Below are 17,139 nucleotides of genomic sequence, written 5' to 3' on the forward strand. Positions count from 1 at the left end.
TTTGATAGCCCTGGGCTGGGGGCAGATGTTGACAGCTGCGGACTAAGTCTTTTGGATGCCCTCTTGTATATTGCTCTAGGAAATGCAAGCAGTCACTGTAGTCATCACACTTTTTTTCCACTCCTCTCTCAAATGCCCTGCGGAAAACTTCGTACTGTAAAGGATCACCATCATAAACAGGAATGACTCTTGGTGGTAAAGTAGAAGAGAGACTTTGTTGAGCCAGGAGAGCAGTGATGTCATTTTGCCTCTGTATTAGGTTACACATATCAACTTGATTGCCATCATTCAATACAGGGGGTGTAGTGCGAACATACCCCTGCATACGACTCTGTACATTTTGCCTTTGAGGAGAATATTGTATTAGATGGGTTGTATCATGAGGTCGAACAGATGGTCCATGAGCTGTTTCTTTTGGTCTAACAACCTGTTGCTGGGAAGAAGAGTTAGTTTCAATCAACACATTCTGTCTTTGCTGCACTTGATCTGGTAAATATTCATTTGCGTGTTGATTTAATTTAGCTGATGTTTCATTTTGAGCAGTTCCTTTTCTCAAATAAGAGTTCATGCCATCAGAAACTCTAGAGCTGCTTCTTGATCCCAAGGCCTCAAGTATGTTGATTTTTGCATTGGTTGCTGCCAGTTCAGTTTCTAGTTCCAGTTGCTCTTTCTTTCTTTTCAATTGTTCTTCTTGTGCCTCAAGCTCATGTTTTTTCTTCAGGGCAGCAACACGTTCCATGAGAGCAGCCTTTTCTGCCTGAGCTTTAATGCGAGCAGAGGATGTTGAAGATGCACGTGATGAAGAACTGGATTTGTGCTTTGATTTAGGTTTTGAGGCATTTGAAACACTGTCATCAGGTCCAATGTCATCTGAATTTACTACACTTGGTAGTATGACACTTTCAGCAATGGAGTGTGCAATTTGCTGTCCAGCCTCAGGTAACCACACCTTTACATCTTGTATAAACCCTTTAAAGATTTCCATTTTTCGTTGAAACCACTGATTTTGCTTTTCAAGTTCATCTTCAGGCAGTGGTAAATTCACCAGTGATTCATGGTTTTCCTTGGCTTTATCACAGAGCTTGATTAATTGAAACAAATTAGATTGTACTTCTCTTGCATTTTCCTTTAATTTCATGAGCTCTTTCAGCATTTCCATCAACTTGTTAGCTTGTTTACATTTCCTGTTTCGTGTCTTTTGACAATTTGCAATGAACAATTCCAAGCCTTTGGCAGTGTGTTTGATAACTCTTTTTTCCTTTTCAACATCGTCATCTTGTGACTGAGCATCAGACATATTTGTTCACTGTCTCTTTAAGACTTGTTGACGAAAGCCGTATGCTGCCGGCACAATGTTTCAAACAGCTGATCGATGTGCGATCGTAGCTTTCAGTCTTCAGTCAACCAACTCCATTATAATAGCCGTCTTCCAATACGGCTTTGCATATAGCTTCTCCAATAAAGCTTAATGCTTGCATGTACTCACTCAGTTTGCGGTTTTCAATCACCGTCAGGTAAGCGCAGGTGACGAAGATGTCCACCTGGTTTGGTAATGGCGGCGTCCTCTTTGTTGTTCCGCGAGACAATGCTCAGTCCGTCTGAATGAATGACGAGCTCCAATTTCACTCGAAGAGCGAGTTCTTACTTAGGTGTAATGGCAATTTTCATTTTTCGATGTCCTTTCTTTTCCTGTTTTTCCGGTTTGCCATTACTACACAGGTAGGTTAAGTTAGGAGTGATCTTACGCAGATTCAAGAACAGATTTTCCAGTCCGTTGGCTGCCGTTTAGTTTGTTGTTTTATTGAAGTCTTTGTACATGACATGAACATACCGGGTTTCCATCCTGCCAGCTGTAGTGTGCGTCTGTTCCCGATCTGTGAAGAACTGTATGTGCCCCACCTGCCTGTGCCTTCCGTTTCCTGTCACCTATGCCCCTAAATATACAACCCTGTGCATCTCATGACCGCCACCCAGTGTCCAAAATAATACTGCAAGTTATAACTAAACAGATGATATGCCAATAATCAACATAAATGGCTCCTACAGACACCTTGGAAATGGCTGAACAAGCTCTTCATACAAGTTGCATCTTTGAAAAGACTCACTTCTTATCAAAGGCTCAACTTCAAAATAAACTTTCCTGAACACAAGAAGCGTCACTGAGTTTGGAAAGACATTTTTATTAAACATGGTAACCTCTGTGGATTCTCAGGTCTTAAAAATATTTCAGACACATTTTAACTAAACCGCAACCTACAAAGTATTAATACTCCTTAGATTATAACCTATCTCGAATATTCTGATACAATAACTCAGAGGAAACTAAGAGTAAATAGCTTGCAGACCAAGTCAGTAACAATAATATTGTCCATTTAATAGAAAACTGAGTTTATTATTAACGGTTATTGTTCTCCTTACAGACATAAGCATCTACACTTGTACCAAATTGCACCACTCTTTCTGTAAAATGTCCTAAAAATTAAATGTTGTCAGAAGTCCTCGAACAGCAAGGTATAAGGTACTGAGAAAGTTTGTTGAAGACTCCAACAAAGATAAATGAGGTGAAAACTTTTCAGTTATACTGCAAAACATTCTTTGTATTGTCAAGGAATCTGCTTTTGTTAATCCATTAACAAAAGACTCTCTCTGTATGCCATGGTCAAACATTCAAGAGGGGGACTATAAATTTCTACGTAATCAGAGCGAGTTGAGGTAAGAATTTGAAGAATAGAAGGTGGAATACAATATGCACTGGTAGAATAGAGTGAACATGATAATTATGCTAAATTATAAAGTGTTGCTGACATCTGTCACCCCAGAATTTCTTTCAACAAATGAAGAGAAATAAACACAGAACATTCCTCTGTTGTGAAGGAGTGTAATCCTCTTGCCTCCCTGTGCTCTTTTCTTTTCTACTGACAATGATAATTACAGTTTTTGTTGGACGGCTTTCAAGGATTTATCTCCTTTTTGTATTAATGGGTTTCTGAAGCTTTTAAATCCAAAAAGTTTAATTCGTCGGTTCTGTGTGCCCATTGTGAGTTTTCAATTTTCCATACTTCTGTTTGAAATACCTTTAAGTTGTGATGTGACATTCCTCTTGATGTTCTGTCATAAAATTGTTTCCATAGTTCAGCTGCTCCTCTAAATATATAGACACAATGTTCCATTCATGATCAAAAACGTGGAGTGCACTTTAGGTTTGCCCTGGGGTCAATCTGTTTGTGCAACTAAATGGGTCCAATTTAAAACCTTCTCACACTCAAAAAGTCCTCCAAAAATACATAGTTTGTATGTCCTCCAGAATGACGCATGTGCTGAAGGTATTTTCTGAACGAAGCAGCAGGGCGATATTTTGCAGTGCCTTCCAATAATCGTTTTCTGATCTGACCCTGGTATGGTTACAGTTTGATTAGGTTAGGTTCAGGTACAAAAACTGATTAGTTAGGGTTAGAGAACGATTGTGGTTGTGGTTAAAATAAATCAACATTGATTGTTGTAGTAGGAAATGGGAAGTGAACAGTAGTCTCAAAGTCTGTCATTTTGCTGACTCATCCAACCACCCCAACCTCCTCCCTCAATAATAATAACAACCCAACACTATTTCTTTCTTTGCTCCAGAGGGACAAGAGTCATAATTCCTATGGCTGCTAGAGGGCTTTGTCACTTAAATGTAAACATATGTCATCTTGGGACATTCATTTTTAGGACATTTTACAGAAGGAGTGGTGCAATTTGGTACAAATAATCAGAAATCACAGAAAAAAACTGTTAAGTTGGTTTAGTTGGTAAGTGCCCACTCTTTATATTTGGGTTCATATGTAGTTGTTAATTTGCCATTAAATAGCTGCAAATTTCCAGAAACCACCACTAAACTGTGGGGATAAAACATCAACTGAAAAAAACGCATTTAAGTACAACAAGCCATCTGGATTTAAATCAAAGAAGACTCCCTGCTACCAAACCCTTGTTGGGCCAGCTTTTCAAAATGTCCACCATGTTGCAATTTCTGGACAATGACTGACAGACCACAGAGTGTATCCCTTCATTCAAAGCCTCGTCCTTATAACCAAGCTGGGTTTTAATCTGACCGTGCCACCTGTGAGGCTCGTCAGAACTTGAGCCCACAGGGGTAGTGCTGGGCTTCATTACTGAGTTGCTGGTTCTGGCCCAGTTCTCCCCTTGCTCTGTGTCTCTCTGCCTCTCTGTTCTTCAGTACCTTGCAGGCATGGTACAGAAATGAGAGCCGGCTGCTTGGTCCTCCTGTATGGAAGCCCACAGGGGACTTTATTAAAATGATAATGTAAACTTGAAAATAAAAATGCAAAATAAAAATGCAATTCCACAATTGCGTTCTAATTTTACACATATGTGTGTTATTTGAGTAAAAATGAAAATGGAATAACCCAATTTGCATTTTCATTTACACGTACTCGTAATATTCAAATGTTAATTCAAATTTGAAAAATAAAGTGCAATATAAATGATATAACCTGATTTTCCATTTGTGCAAACAATATTTAAGTCACAATTCAAATTAAAATGCAATTTTCTAACAAGTTGAAAATGAAAATGAAAACGGCATTTAACATTTCATTTTCAAAGACTTGCCTGCTCAGAACCTTCTGTACTGTGAACAATAATCAAATGCAATAAGTGAAACAGCACCTTCAGTCTATTGCATTTACATGTATATGTCATCATGCTCTTTTGGGGTCAAAATGAAAATGCAATCTGTCAGTCCTCGCATCAAGGCGGGTCTTCAATTAGGACATCACTTCTTCATTCAGTGACTTGGTTCATTAACATTTACAAGTGCTACCACTGTATGACTGTTAATATGTCACTTTATTAAGTTTTAATATTTTTTCAGGCAAGAGAGTAACCATGTAGATTCCCAATATGTGGTCACTTTATCCAAATAATGCCATTTGTAAATCTGCTCTGACATATCTAGAGCCCAACTCCTGAGATGATCGGCCAGTCGTCATCCCGGGGACAAAGTGATCCAATGAAGATAGATTAGAAGATAAATGTTGGTCTCACAGTTTAAATCTAGCAACTGTTGCTGCCACATTAGTTTATCTGAATGTAAAATGATGCTTCATGTTTTTACTGGACAGAACAACAGCACTGCCTCTGGGGCTCTATATGTACAGACAATAAATATAAATTCAAATAAATATAAATGTATTAAAATGAACAGATCAGTCTATATTAAATTTAGTTTTATTTCAGTCCTCTCTTCCTCAGAAGTTTGTGCTCCTAAGTTGAACTTGCCAAGTCCTCAATACACCTACCTGACTGTACTGTGACAAAATAATCTGAACTCAGAGCTCCACTAAAACTGTTTTTCTCACAAAAAATAGCCTAATTGACAGAGAGATGCAGTTAATTATGTTATGCAGTCTGTAATGTAGCTATAATAAAAATCAAAACTTTTATGTATCTTAATAAAATACAATCAAATTTAATATAAACATATGTTAATTTTAATACATTTGTATTTATTGACAAATAAAAATAAATGTATGACATATGTATGCATATGTATATGTATGTACATATTGGGAATCTTAATGGTTACTTTCTTGCCTGAAAAAATATTAAAACTTAGATGAATAAAACATAATAAAGTGACGTGTTAATAGTCAATAGTTAATGAACCAAGCCACTGAATGAGGAAGTGACGTCCTAACTGAAGATCCACCTTGATGAGAGAACTGACAGTTTGCATTTTCATTTTCATTCTGACCCCAAGAGCATGGTGACATGTAAAATGCAATAGATTGGGGCCGCTGTTTCACTTACTGCATTTGAATATTGTCCACAGTACAGCAGGTTAAGTCATCTGAGAATGTGAAAAAATGAAAATGCAAATTGGATTATTGCATTTTCACTTTTACTCATATAACACAAACATATTTGTAAAATTATAATGCTGTTGTGGAATTACATTTTCATTTTCAAGTTTACATTATCATTTTAATATAGTCCCCTATAGGCTTCCATACTCTACATCACTCCATGGCTGCAATTTGTCATTTTTCACACGAGATGAAGCCTTTTATGAAACGAAATGAGTTTCCCCAAAATGAAGCCCCACAAAAGCTCCGTGATTAATTTGCTTGTTAGGCTATTGCAGCTGTCACCTGTGGAAGACATCTGGACAGCAGATTGACTAATGCCAGCAGTAGGGCTGAAACATGGCTCTCTCTCTCTCATAACCTACCCTACAGTCAGCCTTTCAGTGGGCTTTTAAAGGCACTCTCACTGTTTGAAATAGCCCTTTTCTGAGGGGCAATTAATAAGCATTACTTGTGATTGACATGGTAATTAGTTGCATTAATGTGTCCATAAGAGGCTTTGTATGGGGGTGGGGGGTGCAGGGAGCTGATGAGAGGTAGGCAGTAGAAACGAAGAATGAGCACTGTGACCTCACTTAAAAACTAATTGTCCATTTGATTACCACCTCTTTTTTGACAGTGATTTTGCCAAAAATGACATGGATAAAGTAACAAAGTATAATTTAAGCTTTCAGATTATGTTGGATATAATCATATGAAACATGTGTGATCTCTACAGACAATAAAACAATTGGTTTTCAGTAGAGTTTTTATGATGTGTTTCAAGAATGCCATCATTATAACCCTTCTGGTGCACATAGGCATTGTGCGCATGTACAGTGTGCATGCAAGAGCACATTTGGACCAGGGAAGTTAAGTAACATACCTTAGGATACATGTGACGATCAAACTTTTGCTGTACTATGTAAGGAAAAAAACCCATTTTACAGTTCCAAAAACTGATAACAGCTCATGATACAGTAAAAAAAGACATGAGATACATGCTTATTGTATTTATCCAGAGAACACTTTTTAAGTTTACTGAAGGGAAGAGGAGTGTTGATTATTTCTTCATTTTAGTTGAAATGAAGCCCTTTGTGTTCTGAAAGCCCTTTGTGTTTATGGTGGTCCTGAAAAATGCACGTTCCCAATTCTATTCTTTTTTGAACAAACTTAACCTTATTGTTGCAATTTTTTTCAACATTCCAAAAACTGCCTATAACATTAAAGGGTTGCTACTACTGTTGATCCCAGTGAGAATCAACCTTCACTCTGCAGTTCTGTGCACATTTCAGCCAGTTCACTGCTCCAGTCTTCCTGTCTGATAAAACAACATTTTGTATGTTTATATAAATCTGTCCACTCTATCATCTCTGCTCGAAAGCTTTAATGTGTAACTTTTGTAACACTTAAGCTGTATGACCTTGATAGGCTGCTACAGGCTAATTTTATAGTGGTCAGGGGACTTTCTACCCTCTTGTGATCAGATAGTTTTTAAAGAAGTAGCCAAATTTTTTGACCCCTTTCTGTATTTGTAAATAAAAACAAAAGTGATAGTGTGATTTGCGTAGTATCTTAGATAGTATCTTAGATAGTAGTATCCGTAGATTGCTCTTTGGCACCCAAACTCTCAGATGTTTTTCACAAGTACGTAAAGTCAACACCCAGAGAAAGTCATTAAAACAGTTCCTGTTCTCAAATGCATTAGCAATGCCTGTGATGATAACATACAAAAGTCTTTGCAACTTGTTTTTTCATGTCATAGTAAACTAAATTAAACTGATGTCTACAAGGCAGGAAATGTACTGTAAGCTTGATATGCTTTGGAAAATGGTCAGTGGTATATTTACATATTTTAGGAGCTAAAACATGTTTTAAAAAAAGGATCATAAAGTTTCCGCTAACTTATTGTGTTATTCTCTCAAACACTTTACGATGAAGAGATTTACACTGCTAACTCAAATAGTTTCATTTTCTGCCTCTCTGTGAGCTGATGAGGTCTTGGAGCCCACTAAAGAACATTGAGTCATGTAATGGTGAGCACAGGCTTATTTTTTAATTATTGAGGAATTAGAGGGTAGGATTGGTTTATTTGTGTATCCGGTGTAATAAGGAAACATTTCTTAGAAAATTAAGGCTTTGTTGGCATAACTGGTGTTCAGTAAATTCAAAAACACAACACAATACCGACCAGAGATCTGATCAGGCTATTTTGAATGGCATTGGATGGATCCTATCTTATTACTGTGACCAATTCTTTTTTCCATACAACTATGAAATTCCAAGCGAGAGAGAGAGAGAGAGAGAAAGAGAGAGAGAGAGAGAGAGAGAGAGAGAGAGAGAGAGAGAGAAAGAGAGAGAGAGAGAGAGAGAGAGAGAGAGAGAGAGAGAGAGAGAGAGAGAGAGAGAGAGAGCATAAAGGGCACTGTTACTGTAACAATAAACTGCATTGTAATGACAACATCACTGAAAGACCTAAGAGAATGTTTAGTGTGAACAGAGTTACACTGCCAATTTCTTTGAATCAGTTTACAGTTCATAGACACATTATTTGCACATAAATAAATGTCTGAGGCATATGTGCCTGATAAGAATAACACTGATATTTAGGTTCAACACTGGTTTTCTGCACAAAGATTGTCAACATTTTACAAATATTTGAAGTCTGCTGTACTTTGCCGATGTATACTTTACATAGAAAGAAATTTCATTTACATACAAACTAATCTGCAAGAGCAAATATGTTTTGGAGGAAACATAATGCCACTCAGATTACATTTTTTATCAACATAATGAGGAAAGGTTGTTAATTAACGCATCTGGCAAATTGCATAATGTTGATACTGACTATATCAGAGAAATGTTTACTGACATTCTTCAATTGTTCTCCTACAGTATCCACTCTTGCAATACAATATCCACTCATATAACAACTAAAGCATGATGGAATATTTTTATGGTTATGTTTTGGCACACATAATGTGTATTTATCAACATTTAAACACAATCGTCACTAACCTTAACCAAAGTGTTTTTTTCATTTTTTCCATTTTTATTTTATTTTTAGCAGGAAAAACAGCAGAGCAATGTAAAACCATTACCAGCTGTGGGCCTGAATCAGTTTAGAAATTGTTTTCCAGCAGGTTTCCTGCTGTCCCACAGTGAGGACAAAAAGCAATAAAAATATAAAACAATACAGGAAGATAATAAAAGTTAACAAGTTAGACAAAGAATATTCTTCATATATATGAGCTGAAACATACCTATTTTTAAGGGTGAATTGTCAATAAAATTGTACAGCATTTAGCAAAAAAAAAAAAACAGGAGTAAACAAATTTTACATGTATACAGACACATTACACAGAATTTAGAGGGGACAATGAGGTTGATTATTGAGACAATCCAGAGGAAAGAAATATTTGTGTAAATGTTTAAAGTGTAAAAAGGAGAGAGAATTTCTGATGTGATGTGGAATTTGTTCCAAATTTTAGCGTATGTACAGAAAAATGATCTTAAAGGTGCGTTGTGTAGGATTTAGTGGCATCCAGTGGTGAGGATATTCAGTTGGCTGCAACTGAATACCCTTGACACTCGCAAAAAACGTGAAAGGCCCTCTCTAGAGCCAGTGTTTGGTTTTCTGTTCTGGGCTACTGTAGGAACATGGTGGTGCTCCGTGGAAGATGTAAAGGACTCATTCTAAGGTTACAAAAACACAACAATTTTCATTTTCATGGGATTATACAGTAATTAAAAATTTTATTATTTAGATTGCGAAAGTACCACACGATGATGTGCCAAAGGAGAAAATTTAAGATGAATTTTATGAGCTATTGGTTCAATGAGTTCTGAGGTAGTAAGAGACCAAATCAGGAGACGCTAGGACATTTTTGAAAGTATGACAGCATTAAGTTTCTGTATTTGAAACCAAATGTGTAAGATATGGCCTGATCTGACTGCAAATATAAATTTTCTTTTCAACTCTTTTATTAGTCTCTGGATATGCTCTTCAAATGTGAGGTGGGTGTCGAGACATAGACAAAGGTTTCCTAGGGGAATGGAAATACATACATTCAGTTTTGTTTTTTGTTTTTTTTAATTAATACTCAAGTGATGTTCCTGGAACCAGTTATTTAAGTATTAAATTAAAATCAGAAGAGAGTTTAGTATTTATCGCATCAGTATTTTGGTCAGAAAAAAAATTACAGTATCATCTGCATATAAAAGACAAGTGGAATATTCATATACAGTAGTCAAGTCATTAATGTGCGGGAGAAAGAGTAAGGGACCAAGAATACTACCGTGAGGTACCCCAATATCACAGATAAAGGGGGAAGAAGTTTCTTGACCACTTTGAACTACCTGAGGTCTATTTGATAACAAGGAAGAAACACTTTCAAAACAGAGGGATAAAACTGAGAAGAGATTAATTTACTGAGTAATATTTGATGGTTTAGTGTTGAATGCCTTACGTAGGTCAATAAATACTGTTCCAGTGACATCACATTTGTTAAGGGAAGTGCAGAACTGCTCAGTAAAAAATAATAAAGCTGATGTTGTTGATTAGTTAGAGTGGAAACCCTCCTGAGAATCACTGAGAATATCACTTATTTCAAGATATTCTGTTACTTGATTAGTGAGGGTTTTTTCAAGTATCTTTGACAAAACTGGTAAAATGGAGATTGGTCTGTAATTTTACACTATGGTTGTATCATCAGATTTGAAAACTGGAACTATTTGAGAACATTTCCAATACAGAGGATGATGCCAGCTGAGGTGACCTGTCTTTTATAGTGGACTGCTAAATTCGTCACTGTCATGTGGATCATGCCACAAGATAGTATCACTGTTGGCCAGCTTAGATGCCACTTCTACTACTATGTCAAGCAGCCACTTGTGTCCTTGTATTTGCTATAATACAGAAATACGATCCTCAAGCTCAGCAGTCTTCTGAGTTAACTGATGACAGCTCAGACAGTCAGAAACAGAGGTAAGCAGCAACATATCTTAAGTTTTTTTTAACAGTTTGTTTACGAAAAAGTAAGTTAATGTTGGAATTCGGGTATTCACATTCCACTGTACTCAAGACCTCATATGTAGATATTCACTCAGTCTCAGCAGTTTCATCCAGGTAAAAAAGTATCACCAAGTAAAAAACTCACAACTCGAGATTCACAATTTAAAATTCTAGGTAAAAAATTTTAAATCCTGGTCAGCACACAGACACAAAGATACTTCTCCTAAACTGGAAACTAACCAGGTTTTGTTAACAACACTTCACTACATGTAGGACCACGGTCTCTGGTATTAAAGTCCTGTACTTACACAGTGATTATGTTTCCCACCACAGCGTAATCAGCACCTTATTCAATGACACAGGACATATGGCTGTTCAAACACTTATTGTCCTGAGATTCGAACCTTGGAACTTGAAGCAACCCTGACATTAATGTCTGTATGATAGAGCAAGAATGACTCCCTGATTAGTTGCCTCAGTGTGACTTGATAAAATGGCATCTACAATAAAAGAGAAACTAGAAAGTATTGAGCAAGTGGAAGTTAGTGACCTTTTAGGATGGTCAGATCCTTCTTAAACTGTATGTGTCCTTTTGTTTGCAAATAAGTTGCTTTATACTAACATTTCACTCATCACATGATTGATTACTTGAAAATATTAACAATTGTAATACTTGAGGTTTTAGGCAGACTGTTTACATTATTTGACATTTAGATCTGCTGTTATTTTGTTATGCTAGTTATAGTCAGTTTATTCCTGCTGCATACTATATTTTGTTTTAGATTTGCTACATCATACCAGGTACAAAAGAAAAAATGATGGCCACATCATATAATCAGTCTACACCTTACTATGGCAATCTTCACAAACACCAAATCGCAAGGGGAATGAAGGGCATTGTTCAGTGTAAATGCACTTAACTCCTTGGCTAAACTTCTGCTGTATCCCTGTCACTATAGCCTCAAAGTCATTTAGACAGAACTGACAGACTAATCTTGCCCCTCCCAGGCACTTAGTGAAATGATGCCTCCTCCTAAGACTTCAGATCCCAGCCTTACTGCCTCTCTGTCCTAATATCTCTCCTCTCATAACAGCTCAACCAGAAATACAAACACACTGTGGCATATTGCCATGACGCCGGTGTTTTTAAGATCAAATGTGCGGCCACATAAAAGCAACATTTCCAGCAAAAACACACTCTTGTGCAAGCTCACACACAGCCCCACAGAAAGACGCACACATACACACACACACACACACACACACACACACACACACTACACTACAATGGCTGTCGCAGGGCTATTTCAATAATCCCCAGCATGTATGTTTAATGATGAGGGCCCAACAGGAAATGATTGTCAAATGAAACGAAGCAGCAGGTTATTACGTACCACTCTGGTGTCAGCCCAGGCCTCGCCGCCATTAATTTTATTGTAACTCATTTCTGCGGCCAGAGTGGAGCAGGATTTAATGTTTCCATTCCCCACTCCTGTTCTGCATGACAAATTGTTTTAATAAACATATACTGGGTCATAATAAAGTAATAATAATCCTACCAGTCACCTTATATCACTGCAGTTAAATTTTCCCATAAGCCAACACTGGTTACAATGACAATTACATGGTAGCCAATCCTCAGCAAGGCAAACACAATGGGCAGATTTAATATAGTTTGTAAATATGATTAGTGTACTGTCGTGTTATTGGAGTCTAGTATTTACATTTCTCTTCAGGCCTTTTACAGTACAGGATCAGCATTAAATAAAGCTTTTTCTCCTTTTCCTTCCTGCTCTCTTTCTTCTCCTAGAATGCCTCCCCTCGCTCCCCATCACAACTTAATGAAAAACATTGTTGACCGTTAATATTCCATGGATCAATCACCATTTTTAATTTTGCGGATAAATGTGCTATTGTAAAACCCTCAAAGGTCTCTCCCACCTTGTGTTTGTGTGTGTGTGCGTGTGTGTGTGTGTGTGTGTGTGTGTGTGTGTGTTCATGCATGCATACCGTTTTTGTGTGTCTGAGGTTTGGTTTCCCAGTGAAAGGAGTGAATGTGTTCCCGCAATGGCTCATGGTTATTTGCAAGGGCAATTTTATGCTACATTTCAATTATTGCCTAAATTTGTTTTTAGCTCCTGAAGTCATTTCTTTTACTTGCAACTTACTCAAGACACAATCATTTACATTACACACTCAACATCAGCATTTAAATACAGGAGGGTTACAGCAACCTTTTGAACTTGTATACATAATCCGGGAAATAAATATAAACCAGTATGTACTGCTGATACAGACCATTGTGATTGGATTGCCTCATGATGCTATAACACTTTATGACAGAGACGGATAAAAAAAAAAAAACAGTACTTGCTCGTTCATTTTGCACATCATGTACACTACTGTATGCGGCCAAAAGTATGTGGACTACATACGTTTGTGTACTTTTTGTGTGGAGCTGTTTTTCAAGTTGTGGCTAGGCCCCAGTTAAGGAAAAAACTGTACTGTATGTTACAGCATACAGCACAGTGATAGTTTAGACAACAGTGTGCTTCCAACTTTGTGACAATAGTTTAGGGAAGGCCCTTTTCCTGTTTCAACTTGACAATATCCCTGTAAACAAATCAATATCCAGAAAGAAATTGATTTCAGATTTGGGTGTGGAAGAACTCGACTGGCCTGTAAAAAGCCCTGACCTTAACCCCATCAAACACCTTTGGGATAAATTGCAACGCTGGCTCTGAGCCAAGTCTTATCTCCCAACATCAGCGGCTGACTTCACTAATGTTTTGGTGGCTGAATGGGAGCCAGATTCCAAAATTTTGTGGAAAGCCTTCCCAGAAGAGTGGAGACTCTCATAGCAATGCTCATGGTTACAGAATGAGTTGTTCAACAATCACATATTGGTGCAATGTTTGGATATCCACACACTTTTGGCCATGTAGAGTATCATGTCGACTCAAGGCAAAAGCTCTATGTAAACATGTACATGACATTTGATAGATTTAAGAGTCATTTCTAGATATTGATTTTTAGCGCTTAATTTATTGTATTTTGCTCAAACACTCAATCAAAATCAGACTGACAGTCTGCTGCTGAACTTATGCAGTGTTAGCATATAGCATCTGTATTAGCAGTGTGAGGAAACAAGACAGCCAGTGGTCCACAACAAGAGATACAATAACAGGCACAATACTCTTACATTGAGACTGTTCTTACAGGGTGAAAATGCCTAAAAATCAACATATGTTTACATTCAACTCACAAAGGTCTCTGGCCTTCGTGTCAATTATGACTCTTGTCTGTAAGGAGCAAAGGTGGAAGCACCTTGGATTAGTTATGGAGCTTTTTGTGCCAAAACCTAACCAAACCTTAAACACTGTGGTATCAGATCATCCAGACAGTAATACAATTCATTTGCAACTGTGATTTGTAATGGTTTTGGAAAGGTGTCACAAGCTATGTTGTGATGCATATAGGGACATTTGGAGGACTTGTTGGCTACATCAGTATAGTTTTTCAGCTGGGCAGGCCTATATGATGGAAGTTTACTCTTTTTGTGGTTCTTATTGAACCTGTGTTCTTGACTTGCCTTGCAGTATCAGTCTTGTCTGGAGATATGATGGGGCTGATATGTATGGAGGTCTGATCCGCTGTGAAGTTTGGGGCAAGAGTCTGCTTTGTGTTGTATATAAGCCTGCCTGTCACAGCTCAAAGCAGCACCACTAATTGTTGTCAAATGTCACTCCAGTCCTGCTGGACACCCTCAGCAATCATATCAGGAAAAAAAACATTTCTACTCTTTGCCTTTCATTCAAATGGGAGTTTTTTTCTGGCTCACTCCTGCTGGTAGCCTTTAGTAGCCTCAATTTTCCTGCACACATACCACCGACCCATCCAAAAACCAGAGTGACATGAAAGGGCTCTCTTCCACCACATACATGCCATTGACAGTTGAATGAAATATTTATTTATGAAATCTAAAAACATGTATTCACCCTTGACACTAGATCCTGGGAACATTGACTTCTGAAGCACCTCACCGCCACCAGAGCCTGGCCCTCCAGTGAGGCAATTATGATGGCTTAAAGGAATGTCTGCCTCTCTCTTCAAGTGTCTACTTGGCCCTAATTTTTCATCTCAGACTCTTTTCATCTGATTCTGTGCTGAAAACATGAAAACAGTCGAGGCCAGTTCTTTTTAACCTGCACACGAAACTGAAGTCAAGATTGACATTTGGGGATTTTTGATGTAGTCACTTCAGGGCTGATTCCTCCTCGGCTTTTCTGTGGATGGATTACATCTAAGTCATCCGCAGTATAGTCAGGTTATTGTTGATACTCTCTATAAGGTCCTGATTATTTCAGGTCTCATAAAGAGTTGCTTAGATTATTTGTCCCACAGGTCTGACCCAATTTATACTAACTGTGATAATATTTGAGTTGGCACAGGCAGTTTTTGCTTCCAGTGGTTTTTGCTCTCATAACCAAGACCTTCAAAAGGACGGAGGACCTTTACAAATGAATTGAATGAAAAAAAATTGTAATTATTAAATTATTTTTTGTAATTTTATTTCATACTGGCTGCCATCTCAAACTATTTTTCAGTGGTTTGTCTTGTGGTATGCTGTATGTGTAAGCGTGCAGAAGCAAGTCACATTACTCTTCAGAATACAGACCGGAGGGGGCATATGTCAGAGACTTGATATGTGATTTCAAATTGTAACAAATTGGATTTCTGACAGAAACTAATGTTGGGTTTGTAGAATTCCTGAAATAAATATGTGTGGGTTTTTGCTGCTGTTAATTTGTCAGTTTCATCTTTCTTGGGAAGCCTCTTGGCCCCTTGTTTTGATGTGGGTATTACCAAGAAACAAGGAGGACTTGTTATTATTCATCAGTACAGATAGTCCATATAGCAGCCAAACATGAAGTACAAGAGGCAGATTATTGTTTGACTTTGCAGCTTGTCTGTCTGACTCAGTAGATGGCAGAGAAACTGAATCAGATCTGCCATCAGATTTGACACTGCCCATGAATAGATTTAGCACCATGGAACCTTGGTGCTCGCTGCACTACACGGTATCACACCTACAAAAACTCTTTTGGATGGGTCACTCTTTTTGGATGGGTTATGTCACCCAGGTAGCCTCATCCTGGGTGATACTATAGTCATCTAAAATGGTGAAATCAGTTGCTACCCTCCCAGAGGATGGAAGAAAATAAGAAGACTCTGCTCTGGAGGTTGGAAAGCATTGTGACATTGAAATCCTTTGCATGAAATTACCTAGCTCTTTCATTAGACGCAGAATAAACTCAACACTTCCCATTTAATCTGCAGGACTTTAAACTCAGCATCTTGACATTCATGAAAAGAAGCGGAGGAGAGAGGCTTTAGAGACCTCCCTGAAGGGCAGGCATGAGGAGAGGCAACCAGAGATGGTAATGTTGCTATGTGAGGGGTGGGGGGTACAGAGGTACTTGAGGCAGTTGAGAACTCATTTCAGACCCAATCCTAACCCTCTCACTCACTCAGTCATCTCTCCTTACAACTCAATACTAAGGACCTGTGTGTGTGTCTCTCTGTCTGACACTCTATGTAACTCTTCATTATCCTCCAGCCAAATTCAACACAACCCCTCCCTCCCCACCTCTACCCGCTTTCCCGATGTGGTGCAGTGGTGAGGGTTCTCTTTGTCAGCCCAGAGTCAAACAAGCTGCCCCCACCATGTGCTTTCCAACATGGCTGGAATGTTTTCCTGTTAGTTTAAGTCTCATCTCAACTAATTAATATTTTTGCTTATAGCTGCTGCACTTCCCGTGGGAGGCCCCTTAATTAATCATTTATAAATCTACACAGCCTCCCAGTTTATTAGTCTCTGCCTTTGGCGTTGGCTGACTGCATTGGGAAACCGCAAATGATTAGTTACAGGAATGAAAGCTTTTTTTCCCCTTCTCTCCCTCCCTTGTTTGCAACTGATTAGGGCCTCACACAGAGGTATTTCCACAGCCTTGCTCTGCACTTTAATTCATTGGGAGCACCTGACACATTATTCACTCTCCTACCTCTCTGATCCTCTGCCTATTGTTTGAACCAATGTTTTTCCTCAGCTGCGTTGAGGCATGGCGATCAGTTAAGGCTCACTCTCAGCCTGGTCAAAACAAAAGCCACAGCACCAAACATGGAAGAGGGGAATTATTATACTGAATGAGATCACTCAACCACAGGCTGGGCCTGGGCTAGGCCGCCATAGAGACAGGGTAATTTCTGGTCATCCTT

The sequence above is a fragment of the Thunnus thynnus genome, chromosome 1 (assembly GCF_963924715.1).
Source record: "Thunnus thynnus chromosome 1, fThuThy2.1, whole genome shotgun sequence".
Classification (NCBI taxonomy): Eukaryota; Metazoa; Chordata; class Actinopteri; order Scombriformes; family Scombridae; genus Thunnus; species Thunnus thynnus.